Source organism: Zonotrichia leucophrys, chromosome 3, assembly GCF_028769735.1.
Source record: "Zonotrichia leucophrys gambelii isolate GWCS_2022_RI chromosome 3, RI_Zleu_2.0, whole genome shotgun sequence".
Classification (NCBI taxonomy): domain Eukaryota; kingdom Metazoa; phylum Chordata; class Aves; order Passeriformes; family Passerellidae; genus Zonotrichia; species Zonotrichia leucophrys.
The window spans coordinates 28,241,413-28,253,918 of record NC_088172.1 but is presented as its reverse complement, the minus strand read 5'-3'; the positions used below and the strand labels follow the sequence as shown (position 1 = coordinate 28,253,918).

General features: G+C 45.8%; 1 protein-coding gene across 1 annotated transcript in view; it reads right to left on the bottom strand.

Moving 5' to 3' along the window:
* HPCAL1 (hippocalcin like 1) overlaps positions 1-12,506 on the bottom strand; it is a 255,446-nt gene that overhangs the window by 65,652 nt on the left and 177,288 nt on the right. The gene's annotated exons all lie outside the window — the stretch shown is intronic.

Genomic DNA, 12,506 nt, shown 5'->3' with positions numbered 1-12,506 from the left:
AAGGGAACGGCGGACAGGGACCTCTCCCGCGGCCCCAGCTCGCCCCGGGCCCTGCACGTATCCCGTAGAGCGGCTGAAGGTGCCCAGTGCCTCCCCTGGGTGCGCGGGGACGGAGGGGGGACCGCGGCAGCGGAAGCCGCTTGGAGCTGCTGCTGGAAGCGAGGGCAGCCCCTTCCCAGCACACGGACCCCAGGCTTCCCTCGGAACAGAGCAATGGGACAAGCCAAGCCCCCTGCCGCCGCCGTGCCCCCGTCCCGTGTCAGAGTGGGGAGCGGCACAGGTGAGCTTGGTGCCGTCGGCTGAGTCCGGACGGGTGCCGTCCCTATCGCTGGAGACAGGCGCCCACCCTTCCCTCACTGTTCTGTGCGAGACATGAACTTGCAGAGCCTCTCCCCGTACCCCATCACAAAATGGAGGGGATTTAGGGATTGATGCTAATCTGCTTCCCGAGGGAGGTGATTGGAAGCATTGCTCAGAAATACGGCATGTAGCACAAAGTGAATCTTCCTGTTAGGATGTTCCTCCCCACCTGCCCCCTCCAAGCTCCTGCCCAGCACATTTTCAAGTCAAAAATATATGGAGAATTTAATGTAGTTGTCACTGTGCCTTATCGGTAGCTTTCACTCTGCCTCCCCTTATAGGATTCTCCACAAGCACCTTCAGTGCTGTCTTGAGATAAGAACTGAATAGAGCTGAAATCAAGGCCACACTGGGTAAAAGATACTAAAAGATCTAAGTGACAAAACGGGGGAGGGGGGAGGACAAACAGAAAAATTTCAAAACCATCAAAGCAGTTTTTCAAAGCTTATCTTTGCATTAAGTCCAACAGATTTTCATAGGGACAGGGGAAAATAAAAAAAAAAACAAACAAACCAACCAACCAAAAATACACAAAGAAACCAAACCTTTCACACTACTCCAAAGCTGGAATACCTTGAAACTGGATACATAGATGCAAAGAGAAGAAAACGTTACAGAGATTAAAATGTTACTTAACAATAACCATTTTCTCCAAGGCCCTTCAAAAATAGTTGAACCATCCTGCCACTTTAAAAAGAAAATAATAAAAACGTCAGCCAAGGAAAAGAACAAACTTGGAAACTAAAGCACCTGAACAGTTTAAACTAGAAGCAACTCAACCCCGAATATATAATGGAAAACTCTATCTAACCATCAGCACTGCCAACTTCACCTGCTTGAAGCTGGATTCTCCTCGCAGGAGACATGTGAGAAATGCCCTTGATTTCCCAGCAAAGCCTTCCCCGTGCCAGCATTCCCAGTAAAGCCTTCCCTGTGCCAGCATTCCCAGCAAAGCCTTCCCTGTGCCAGCAGGCATGGCTGGACTCGAGGATGCGGCTGTGGCTCCGGCCGTGCCACTCTGGCTGCTCTGCCAGCCAGGGCACTGGCACAGGTGACAACACCACCCTGCCCAGGAATAGGTAGCAATGGCACAGGTACCTACTTGAGGCCTCCTCCAAGATTTACAGCCCTCAGGGCTCATGTCTGGCGAGAGAAAACAGTTTATGGTGCTCTAGCCCAGTTTCATTATCAGCGTGGTTGTCACCCACAGCGGGTTTCCCTCTGTGTGGCGCTGCCCTGTGACCTGTGGCGGGCAGGTTTTGAGATGAGACCTGCAGCCATTTCTGGGGCTGCAGCAGCTCTTCTCCAGGCTGCCCAGGTTCAATGGGGATTGGCAGCTGTGAGCACTGTGTTCTGTGTGGGTCTCTGTGCTGTTCTGAACCCCGCTCAGCCCAGCTGTTAACGTGTCTGTCAGAGCTGCCGGTGTTGGGAGGCTCAGGGACATTCCACGGGCAGCAGGTACTTACTTATGAAATGCCTGTGGCTGCTGCTCTCTCCAGACCCTCTAATGTATGTGTATTATCACACAAGAAATTGCATCAACACTGAAAATAATTCTGTATTCAACAACTATTGGGGAACACACAACAAGATCCAAATGAGATGTTGCTATCATTTATGCCCAGCTTCTTGCTTCAAGAATTGCAGCTTTTCAGCACGCAAGCTGGTTCATTCCACATAGACAGCCAATCAGAGAAATACCACCAAGATGACAGATGATTTAGAGTCTTAATGCTTACTAAAGATCAATTCCTGAGTTACAGAAATCCCTGGGGAAATTAAGAAAAATGGCCATAGAAAGCTGACAACTGCTCACAAACAATCTGAGATGAAAAGAGGCTGCAGATCCATTCCTACAATCAGCTTGTGAGGGCTGCTTCTCCCTTCCCAGAAGAGCAGTGGAGCTGGGGAAGAATCTAGAAAACATGTCTTATGAGGAGCAGCTGAGGGAGAAGGGGTGTTTAGCCTGGAGAAAAGGAGGTTCATGGGGGACCTTATCACTTCCTGAAAGGAAGGTTATAGCTAGGTGGATGTCAGTCTCTTCTCTAGGTTAATAAGTGGTAGAGTAAGAGGAAACAACCTCAAGGGAAGTTGCTAGAGAAAGTTTAGATTGGATGTTAGGAAAAATTCATTTATAGAAAGCATGGTCAAGCATTGGAATGACTGCCCTGGGTGGAGTGGTACAGTCACCATTCCTGGTGGTATTTAAGAGATGCATAGATGTAGCGCTTAAGGACATGGTTTAGTGGTGGGCTTGGCACTGTTAGATTAGTTGTTGGACCTGATGATTTTATAGGTCTTTTCCAACCTAAATGATTCTCTGATTCTGTGAAAACATTTGCAAAATTGGTCCCACTGGGTATATTTGGCTTATTCAAAGTTTTTCTTTTGATGGGATGTGTTTGCTAAGCCTATCTGTAATAATCCCATGATGACCCAGCACGGACCTTCACAAACTTAAATCTAAAACTGCTTTGGCATGTCACCTTTTGTTTGATTTTTTCTTTCTGCTTTTCATTCTGTTTCCACAGTTAGGAGTGAGAAACAAAGAGGGATTAAATTTTATTCATTTGCATCATTCCAACTATATGGAATTTGAAGATAATGTGTGATTTTTTTTTTGCTGTCTGGGGTTTAATTATCAAAGGATTAGATGGAAACTAAGGTATTTGAGGTGTGTGGCTTTTTAAATTTCTTCTGTAATAATGTGAGCTTCATAAGGCTATTGCTAATCTTGAGTTACTATCTGCCTTCCTGTGGTTTGCCATGATTAACTGGAGGAAGAGATTAAAGTGGTATTTACCTTTTTTGAGCAGTTTATCGACTTGACCTGGCCAGCCCAGCGCCAAAAAAGCAAAGGAAGAAAATGCTGGCAAGGATTAAGGATTGAGGTCCTCTTTTCCCATCGCTCTTCTGATATCTGCCATGATTGTTGGGATGGAAAGTGCTGGTGGTGTCCTTGAAGGTGACAAAGTGTTCCAAACATGGCCAGGCATCTGGCAGGGGAGGCTGTTGTGGGTCAGGCTGGCTCTGATCTGCCTCTCCCAGAAGAGCCAGGACTTGCCTCCTCTGCAAGCAGTGACAGCCAAAAGCAAGTCTTCTGACTTTGAGCTGGGGCATCCTGGTCATCCCCACTGCAGCCCTGGAAGCACACAGCACCTCCCCAGGGGAAGCATCAGGCCAGCAGCTTTGCCTGGGAAGGAGCTCCTGCCTGGCTGGGCCATGTGCAGAACAACCCTGCAGGAGAGGCTGGAGGAGCAGCCCTGAGGCCCCCTCCATCACTGAGCTCCCTCACAATGTTTGTTTGATAAAGAAGAAAGCAACGTTTCAAAAGACAATGTAATTTTTTTTTTTAAATCCTCTTTTAATCTTGTTTTTGGAAATCCCTTAATGAGGGATCACTTTAAAGAAATTCAAATGAGTATGATAATGGAGACATGAGCCTGTGCTATTTACCTGTGATAAAACCAAGCTGGTTGGCAGGTGCTTGGGGAAATAAGAAAAATTGTTTATCAGAACATTATTTTCTTTGATAGATTTTGAATTCCAGTGATAAACTGATGGATGCTCATCTATAAAACCTCTTATCTTTGTTACTAAATGCTGGGGCTTGAACCTTTGCCCCCTCTTTGTTTAAGAGCTTTAACCCTCTTTGTGCTCCTCTGCATTTCCAAGTCAGACCAACCAAGCAAACACAACTTGGGAAATGCCAGCTGCATCCATGGTTCTTATTTTCTGTGCAGGCAAGCAGCATCACCTGAACAGGCAGACCTAGTATTTAATGTCCTACCCAAACAAATATGCCAAGGGGTTTTGCCAGTGCTCAGGATCACAGAAACTGGGGAGTGAAAAAGAGCAGGTAGACTTTTACAATTAATTTTCCTGTCAAAGCAAGATTGTTCCCTGCAGTATTTTCTAGTGTACTTCCCTGGCCTATTTTAGATGACCTTGTAGGATGGGGAGAGGCAGGAGAAGGAAATCTGCTAGCTACCTCAGAAGGCTCTTTGTCTACTTTGACTAATATAACATAAAGCAAGGGGAAATGAGTGTTCAGAGAATGTAGCTACAACACAATATTTAATGTAATTTTTGCATGTTTTTCATCTCCAGCCTACTTACCATGCCTACCACTATGCCAGTAACACCAGCTAGATGAAAAAAGGAAGTAACAAAAACAGTGTCAATAGTCCACCTTTGCATGATTGCTTTTCTTTCTCTTAGCAGGATTGTCTTGGGTGCTTTCTTCCCCTGTGAGGAAAAATAAATGGTAAGAGCTGCAATGATTGGCAGCAAGCCTGAGAACAGCAGATGTGAGCCTGCACAGCTGGACAAATACAAAAATGCACTTTCTACCTACATTTGTATTAAGGTTACCCCAGGGATACCCCAGTGCCTACGGGAGGGCCTCAGTATTTGAACAGCCAAAGCCATCAGGCACATTTACATATATGAGAACACTCGGTATCCTTTTCAAAGTCAAAAAGAGCAACAATTAAACCAACATAAAGGAAAATTGGCTGCGTGGTTTTTCTCTCCCATAATAGAAAGACTGAGGGTGGAGATATTAAAAAAAAATTAGGCTTGACAGAGGTGAAAAATTTATGAATTAAACTGACACGTTTTCATTTAATTTACTGTTGTCTACCCATTTATTACATGGAAACCTAAAAAGGACCTGATTTTGCCTCCCAGGCTGCAGTTGCTATGTCAGACACTAAAGTTAGGTGTTTTAGACAAGATTTTAATATTAAAGTTTCTTACGCAAAAAGAGAAAGACTTTGCTAAATAAGGAAAATGTAAAAGCTTCATTTCTCACTATGGTGCTTTGCTAGAGATTTTCACTCTGGGCTTTGCTACAATATTTGCTGGGAATCATCATCAAACAAAATTTGGGGCCAGGGGCATTTTAGCTGTATCTATTAGCAAAAAAAAAAAATGGAATTTCCTACATTCCATAGCCTGCTCATGATTATTTCCAGTTGCATCTACCAGCAGCCCTGCTGTGCCACAGGGTCTCTGCATAAGCACATCCACCATCAGGGCAGAGCCACAGGGCCTTGCGTGTCTGCCCATGGTACCCTGGCATTCCCACCTGGGCTTGGCATTCCCACCCAGGCTATTTCCTCATGCTGGCAGCAGCAGCAATTTCTAAACACAAAATGACATGTCTAATTTGGCTGAGCAGAAAATAACAGAGAGCCCTTGAAATGGATGAGTTCCCACAGAGAGAAGTAGCCACTGAAAAACTCGTTTCTGTGAGATGTAACAGAGTGAACTCGGGTTTTGTCATTGAACATGGCAAATTTATGCTGAAAAAGGGGGAATAGAGTAAGAAGACTCAAGTGTTTCACTGCAGCAGAAAGTACCAATACTGTTACTCTTTTCTATTTTGAAACACAACTGGAGAATGCAAAAGTCAGAAAATAAGTATGAAAAAAGCCACTGATGTGTCTAAATGAAAAATAGTTTTTGCCTTGCCAAGCTTTTCTAAAGCCAGGTATTTTTGTTCAATCAGAGCAATAAAAAATAATATTCTAAGCCTGGTGTTTCCCCACAGCAACTTTCAGTTTTGCTGAGACCACTTTTTTCCACGTGGCTGAACAAAAGAGAAAGATAAAGAAATCTGACAGCACTTCCTGGGATGCTGGAGCCAACAAGATGGTGCTGTGGTGCCCTTCCAGCCTGCGTGCTCTGGGACAGCTTCCAGAGGCCTGCAAAAGCCAGGGCACTGCACTGGCAGCAGGATGCTGCTTCCCCAGCACCCTGGGGTTAAGGGACTTGGCACCGTGCTTGCACTTCTCATCCAGGGCTCAGACCTTGCTGCTGGGCCACCCATGTCCTCATGCTGCTCCCCTCAGCATGAAACCACCCTGAAATACTTGTTATTGACATTAATTTCCATAGTTAAGGTGGGCTTATAGAAAGACGGGGGTAGACTTTTTAGCAGGGCCTGGTATAGCAAGACTTGGGATAATGGGTCTAAACTAAAAAAGGGCATATTTAGACTAGACAGAATGAAAAATGTTTTACAATGAGGTTGGTGAGACACTGGCACATCCACCAGAGATGTGGTGGGTGCCCCATCCCTGTAAACTTTTAAGGGCAGGTTGGCTCTGAGCAACCTGATCAAATTGATCTTATTTCAGAGGGTTTGGCTAGATGACTCTTAAAGGTCCCTTCCAACCCCAATCAATTTGTGGTTCTGTGAAAACAGAGTGCCTCATAAAGCAGCACTTCCCATGGGATTGAGGTCTCCTGCTTAGTACCTGAAGGCACAGCCATGTGGATCAGTCAGTGCAATTTGGAGAAAGTCAGTTTAATTTTGGCACTGGCAGTGGAGCACTCTTGTATTGCTCATGTTGGTAATTAAGAGAAAGCAAATCACAGGGGAGGACACTAAAAGTATTAATTAACAACATTTTCAATGAGAAAAAAGTTAGTAATTTTGGAAAGGTTGCTTTATGCCTGAAGAAAGTACTGAAATAGGGTAATCACACTGTTGGACATTTGACAAATGCACACTAGTAAGTAAATGGGGGTATTGATTACACATTTAGATAATCACCAGATCCTCCATGCTCCTGCAGGCATGTCCTGATTCTCCTGCCTCAAGCTTTGACTTCAAATGTGAAAGCCACACTTAATTCCAAGCATGCAGACAGCCACATTCACTCCCTGGCCCGAAACACCCACGGGTGTTTCCCATGAGCTGAGTGCCCAACAGGGGACCCACAAAGCCGCAGGGGCCAGGCTGGGGTGGGCACAGGGCAGCAGATCCCCCAGCTGGGGCTGCTCACCCAGGGGGATGTCACACCCAAGGGTGGGGGACTCCTGCTGGAATGGCTGGAATGGGCAGGACTCCTCCCCAGGGCAGGCTGCTTTCCAGCCCTGCCCAGCATCCTGCACTGCCTTTGCCACAGCACTACCAAAACATGCACTTTTTAAATAAACCTACAGAGAGACAGGCAGCAACTTTGCAACTAAAAAAAAATCTCACAGTTTCCATGGATGTTTGATCACCTTTTATCACAACACAAACCATGAGGCAATCTGCTTCAAGAAGAGGATATTTTCCCCTCTCCAAACAGACAATAATCCAATAAAAGAGCCCACTAGCAGGATCCTGGACAATGTGTGACGCTGTGTTATTATCACCATCCCATTGGTGTCCTGGCAAGATACAGCCATGCTCAGCTGATCCTCCTGACAGCATTCAAAGGCACAAGGTTTATTGGAGCCACAGCAGCTCCTCTGAGCTCCAAATGCCATGCAAATACCACCAGATTTTTTTATATTATCATTATACCAGGTGTTTCATATCAAATTATATCCAGGCAAGTAAGAGAAATTCAGTTATTTACTCCATGCTGGTGGTATCTGAGCAAAATTTATTCTGACAGAGGTTTTAAAGGCATGCCTTTATGCTGACAGAAACTGAGAAATAATTAAGAGCATCCAAAAAGTTCCTAAACTAGAGGTATTCCTAAAAGTGTTGGACTGGGTCACCTCTCCTGTAAGAGTTTCAGCACTGATTAATTAATATGCAGTTTGGCTTCAACTAGGCAAAGAACATGTTTCTGCCCTTGCACACATGAGCTCCCAAAAATGACACAACTGCTGCTTTTCTTTGGTATCCTGTCAGAAACAACCAGCCTTTAATGGCACATAAAATTTAATTTTTGATAACAAAAAGATAGATAAACAAATTACACTGGCAAGGGCAGAAAGCAAAAGTAGGGACTCTGGAGCTTTTGGGGTCTTCCAGTGTCTTCCTTTTCTGGCCTTCGCTAAATATGTTTTCCTTTCAGACTGACAATGCATTTTTCCACTGGAAGCAAGGCTGCTTGTTCTGAGTCATCACTGCAGGAGCTCTCCTGTTGTAGTGGGGTTCTCTGTGCCTGCCATGGGTGGCAGCCACCCCTCCCTCAGGGCAGGTCCCATCTCCCAGTGGTGGCATTGAAGTAAAAACACAGACATCCTATTAATAGCTAAACTGTAGACAGCTCCAGATGTGGAATTTGGTTTCTGAAATTACAGATTCAACCAAGCCAGTCCTGAGCCAGTAAAATTCAGTTGTGTTTCCTCTGACTCATAACTGTTTTTTTCAGAAAGGTTTTTAGCAAAATTTCTTCAGCAATTCCTCTGTTGTTGCCTGACTCATACTGAAACACCAAAATCATTATTAAAGTGAAATCATAGCAAAGGGTGTGGGAATACTTGCTGTTTATCAGTTCAGAATGCTTTAAGAAACATTTTTTGCTATGAAATGTGCTTTGTCCAATAATAAAATACTCTATTACTTACAAAAGCAAACAAAAATCTGTCATATGAGGCACCGAGGAAGTTTAGCACTTACAAAAAATTTAAAGCAAGGTTAATTTATTCTTCAATAAGCCTTAATTTATTCTTCTGGCACCTGTGTAATATTTGTGCTCAGCATCCCACCCAGTTTCATTCTGAAGTCCTGTCCATGACAGTGGAAAGGGGATGCTCAGTGTGCAGCAGGAGCTGTTCAGGTGTCCCAGGATGAGCAGTGGTACAAAGGACACAGCTGTGAGCAGGGATTCCTGATCATGGGAGCAGAAATCAATGCAGAGCTGGGGGCAGAGGTGTCCTCACAGCTCCCCTGACAGAGCAAAGGGGTGGGAGACAGGAGCCAGGCTAGTTAGCAGTCACTGAAGCCTCTGCTCCTGGGGAAAAGCTCCAAACCTGCTCTGTCAAAGGGAGATGTGCTGCAGGAGGGCTGGCATGGTGCAGGTGTCAGTCCCCCACCCTCCCTGTGGGTTTGCAGCATGGAAACAACAACAGCCCTTTACTGATGGAATGCTGTGCCTGGGAATGGCCTGGCCCCAGCTGCAGTGGGAGCCCCACCAGCCCACCCTGGGCTCTGCAGTGCCATAAAGCTCAGAGCCCTGTGGAGGTGGACCTCAAAGGTGTGTTTTGGTGGAAAAAAATGTTGCAGCAACGATTTGTTTGCTTTTGGAATTAAAACTCAAACTGTCGTGGCAAAAGAAGGGACTGAAGAAAATCCCCAGGTCTAGGAGCTCATATTTACCTTCTCACCAGCTCTGCAGATACTTAATTTGAATGTTGCTTCATCTCCTGTCTCCCTCATGTATCATCACTAATTAAAGTACACACTCTGCATTTACCCAGAGGAGGATGTGGGAGGCAGAAGAGGCTCAATCTCATTTGCTGCTGCTGCTGTGCTGCCTCTGCAGAGCCAAGTGCAGGGAAAGCAGGGTCCTGCTCAGGGCCTGGCAGGGCAGCACAGACCTTCCCCTTCCCTGCTCTGGGTGATAGAAACCCCCAGTGTGTGAGTGCTCTTTCCAGGGGAAGGGGTCCCATGAAAGAAGGGGCTCTAGCTCCTTGGGAGGATGGGGTGAGCCTGTTAAGGGCAGGAGCAGCACCTCCATGTGGGCACATCTCCCCCCACACCTGCTCTGGGGACTGCTCAGGCCGAGCTGAGCCTGCTAGAGGAGCTGTGACAGCAGCAGCCCAATAGGTCTTTGATTTGATGCCTCCATAACCTCCAAATATTCCTACTAACTTCCTGCTCAAGTGAAATTCAATCAAAGCTTTATTTGGACACATCTTCCCCAGCCTGCATCCCAGAGACCCCTCTTACAGTCCCCAAGAACCTGGCCATTCCCAAACACACACCCACTGTCCCTCAGCAGCAAAATGAGATTGCTGACTTCTCCTCCCCAGCTTCTGGTTCCAGGCTAGAAACCTGTGTCCTCCAGTCTCCAGTGCACCCCAGCCCCACCCCAGCCAAAATGTGGAGGTGCTTTTGGCAGTGCTCAGCTCTGCAGCCACCCTGCTCCTCATGCTCACAGCAGCCCCAGGTGCCCCACAGTGCTACAGGTGGCACCAACCTGAAACAGGGAAAGGGAGACTTTAAAGCCTAAAAAAGCCAGGGAGGGAATACAGACACTTTTAGCCTCAGAGATTATCTGTGCCTCAAAAGATTCAAGAAGATGGTGTCAGAGGAGAGCGTGCTGAACTCAGCACGATTAACATTTGGACAAAGTCTTTCCCTTGTCCCCATCTGAAGTTCTCTGCTCTATATGAGTGAAATGCATCCATGTCCATAAAAGCTATGGAAAAGCACTGCTGAGAACTTCTACAGCTCTGAATAATTAATTCACAGAACTATAAAAAGCTACAAGGGAATGAAATTTAGAAAAATCTAGTTTTAGGATAATTATAGTTCAAACCAGGAGAGCACTTGGACCCAAGACGGATGCATTAGTAGGACAACTGAGCATAGTGGATTCAATTCAGACTTGGCAGAATTGCACAGTCTTACAGACAGCTCCTCCTGAGGTGGATTCAGCCCAGGGAGAGAAAGCAGCCCCTACCAGATAACTTGATGAAGTGAGAAGAAGTCTACAGTAACACTGCTTGGTAGGGAAAGCATAAAAGAAAGGAGCACAATTGTTTCAGGTTAACATTCATGCCTCAGGTGTAAATAGGGAGTGATATTTTCTGAAATATTTTGTTACATGCTAGTTTAACCTGTTTCCCTTCTACTTCAACTTCCATGTCTACTGTGTATTCCTAAAACTGTTGGGTTGGGTCCCCTTTCCTGTAAGAGTTTCAGCAGTGATTCAGCACATTGCTTCCACTGCCATGTCTACTGTGTTACCGGTTCATAAAATCCCAGGTTTTTTGCAGACCATATCACATGAAGGCTTTTTTCAAAGGCCCGGATGCTGGAATTAATGTGTGGCTTGCACACACAGATCTTCAATTTCCTAACCAGTTATATTTCCAGTCCATAGCTTTCATGGCAAGTTTGAAAACATTAACCCTGAGCCGAGTCATCAGCAAGCAAACACAGAAGTTTTCTTTCATTTTCCTAAGTTTAAAGCCAGTCATTTCTGTGCCCAGTTAGATGCTGAATCTTTGGGATTGCCCATTTAACTCATCCCTCTCAGGTAGGGAGATGTGGGATTTTTATAGTTTGTGTGCTAACACATGCAGCCAGGCTGTGTACTGGGCATGTTTCAATTGAGTTCTGGAGGAGCCAGTGTTGGGTGACTGGTTTATGGCAGATATGCAATCCCAGAGCCCTCAGCATCTCACAGATCTCCACAAGACTCTGCACAGGATCCCCCAGACCAACTCTGCATTTATTTGCTGTTTTCTGGTAAAAGAGCATACCCACAGAGAGGCAGGAGTTTATTGCTTTTCCTTAGTAACAGCAGCAGATCACTTGAGAATTCAGTTCTATGCAAGCCAGAAGGGGCAGGCTGCTCACAGACCAACAAGGAGATTATCACTCCTTCAGAGGAGCTGTTTAAATGCCCAGTGTCCTGCTTGGCACAGGACCAAGCACTTCCAGTCCTACCTCCTGACTGAGGACACATGTGAATTGGCAGAGGGTCTGTCCTGTGTCAGCTTCTGCTCCCACAAGCTCCCTGCTATGGCATTATTCATTACCAGGACAAAGTTACTGGGCACTGCCTTAGCACATCATCAAACAAGGATTCTTTTCATAGTGGTGAGCTGTGATTTTCCAGAGACTTCATTTACTAAAAGCATTGGTGTCTTCCAAAGCAAAAGGCTCTGCTATATGGCACTGCCATTCAATGTGCACAAGAGAGGTGTGTACTATAAGCAGATGTCCTCTCCTTCATTTGCAGGTACAGGAGTTATTTGACTTGACAGGAAGCAAATGGAGAGAGGAAGGAAGAATAACTGGATCAGCCAAAAATGCACCCAGCTCTGCTGTGGGGCTCCTGCTCCAAGGGGAACAAGATCCATTTCTCTGAAACTCAGCTTTATAGGGTTCTAAAGTGGGTGGCAGGTAAAGCATCCTGTTTTTTTCCCTTGTGTCTGAAAACATTAGGGTCAATTAAAGGGAAGAGCATCTGCTGAGGGTTCAGATGATAGAGAAATGGAAAGTATGCCTGTAAGCTTATGGATAAAGCAAAGCAGGTGGGAGCTGTGGGCAGGAAAAGGGCAGAATGACAATTGAAAACATAGATGTTTCAGTGTGAATATAGCAGGAGAAGAGCCCATGCAATGGGAAATTGCTCTTCCACACCAGACAGAGTGATGTGCTGGGTGTTGAGGAGCGGAGCTTGCAGAGAGTCCAGCTGCCAAACAGGGGCAGAAAACACCCCAGGAGCAGAGGC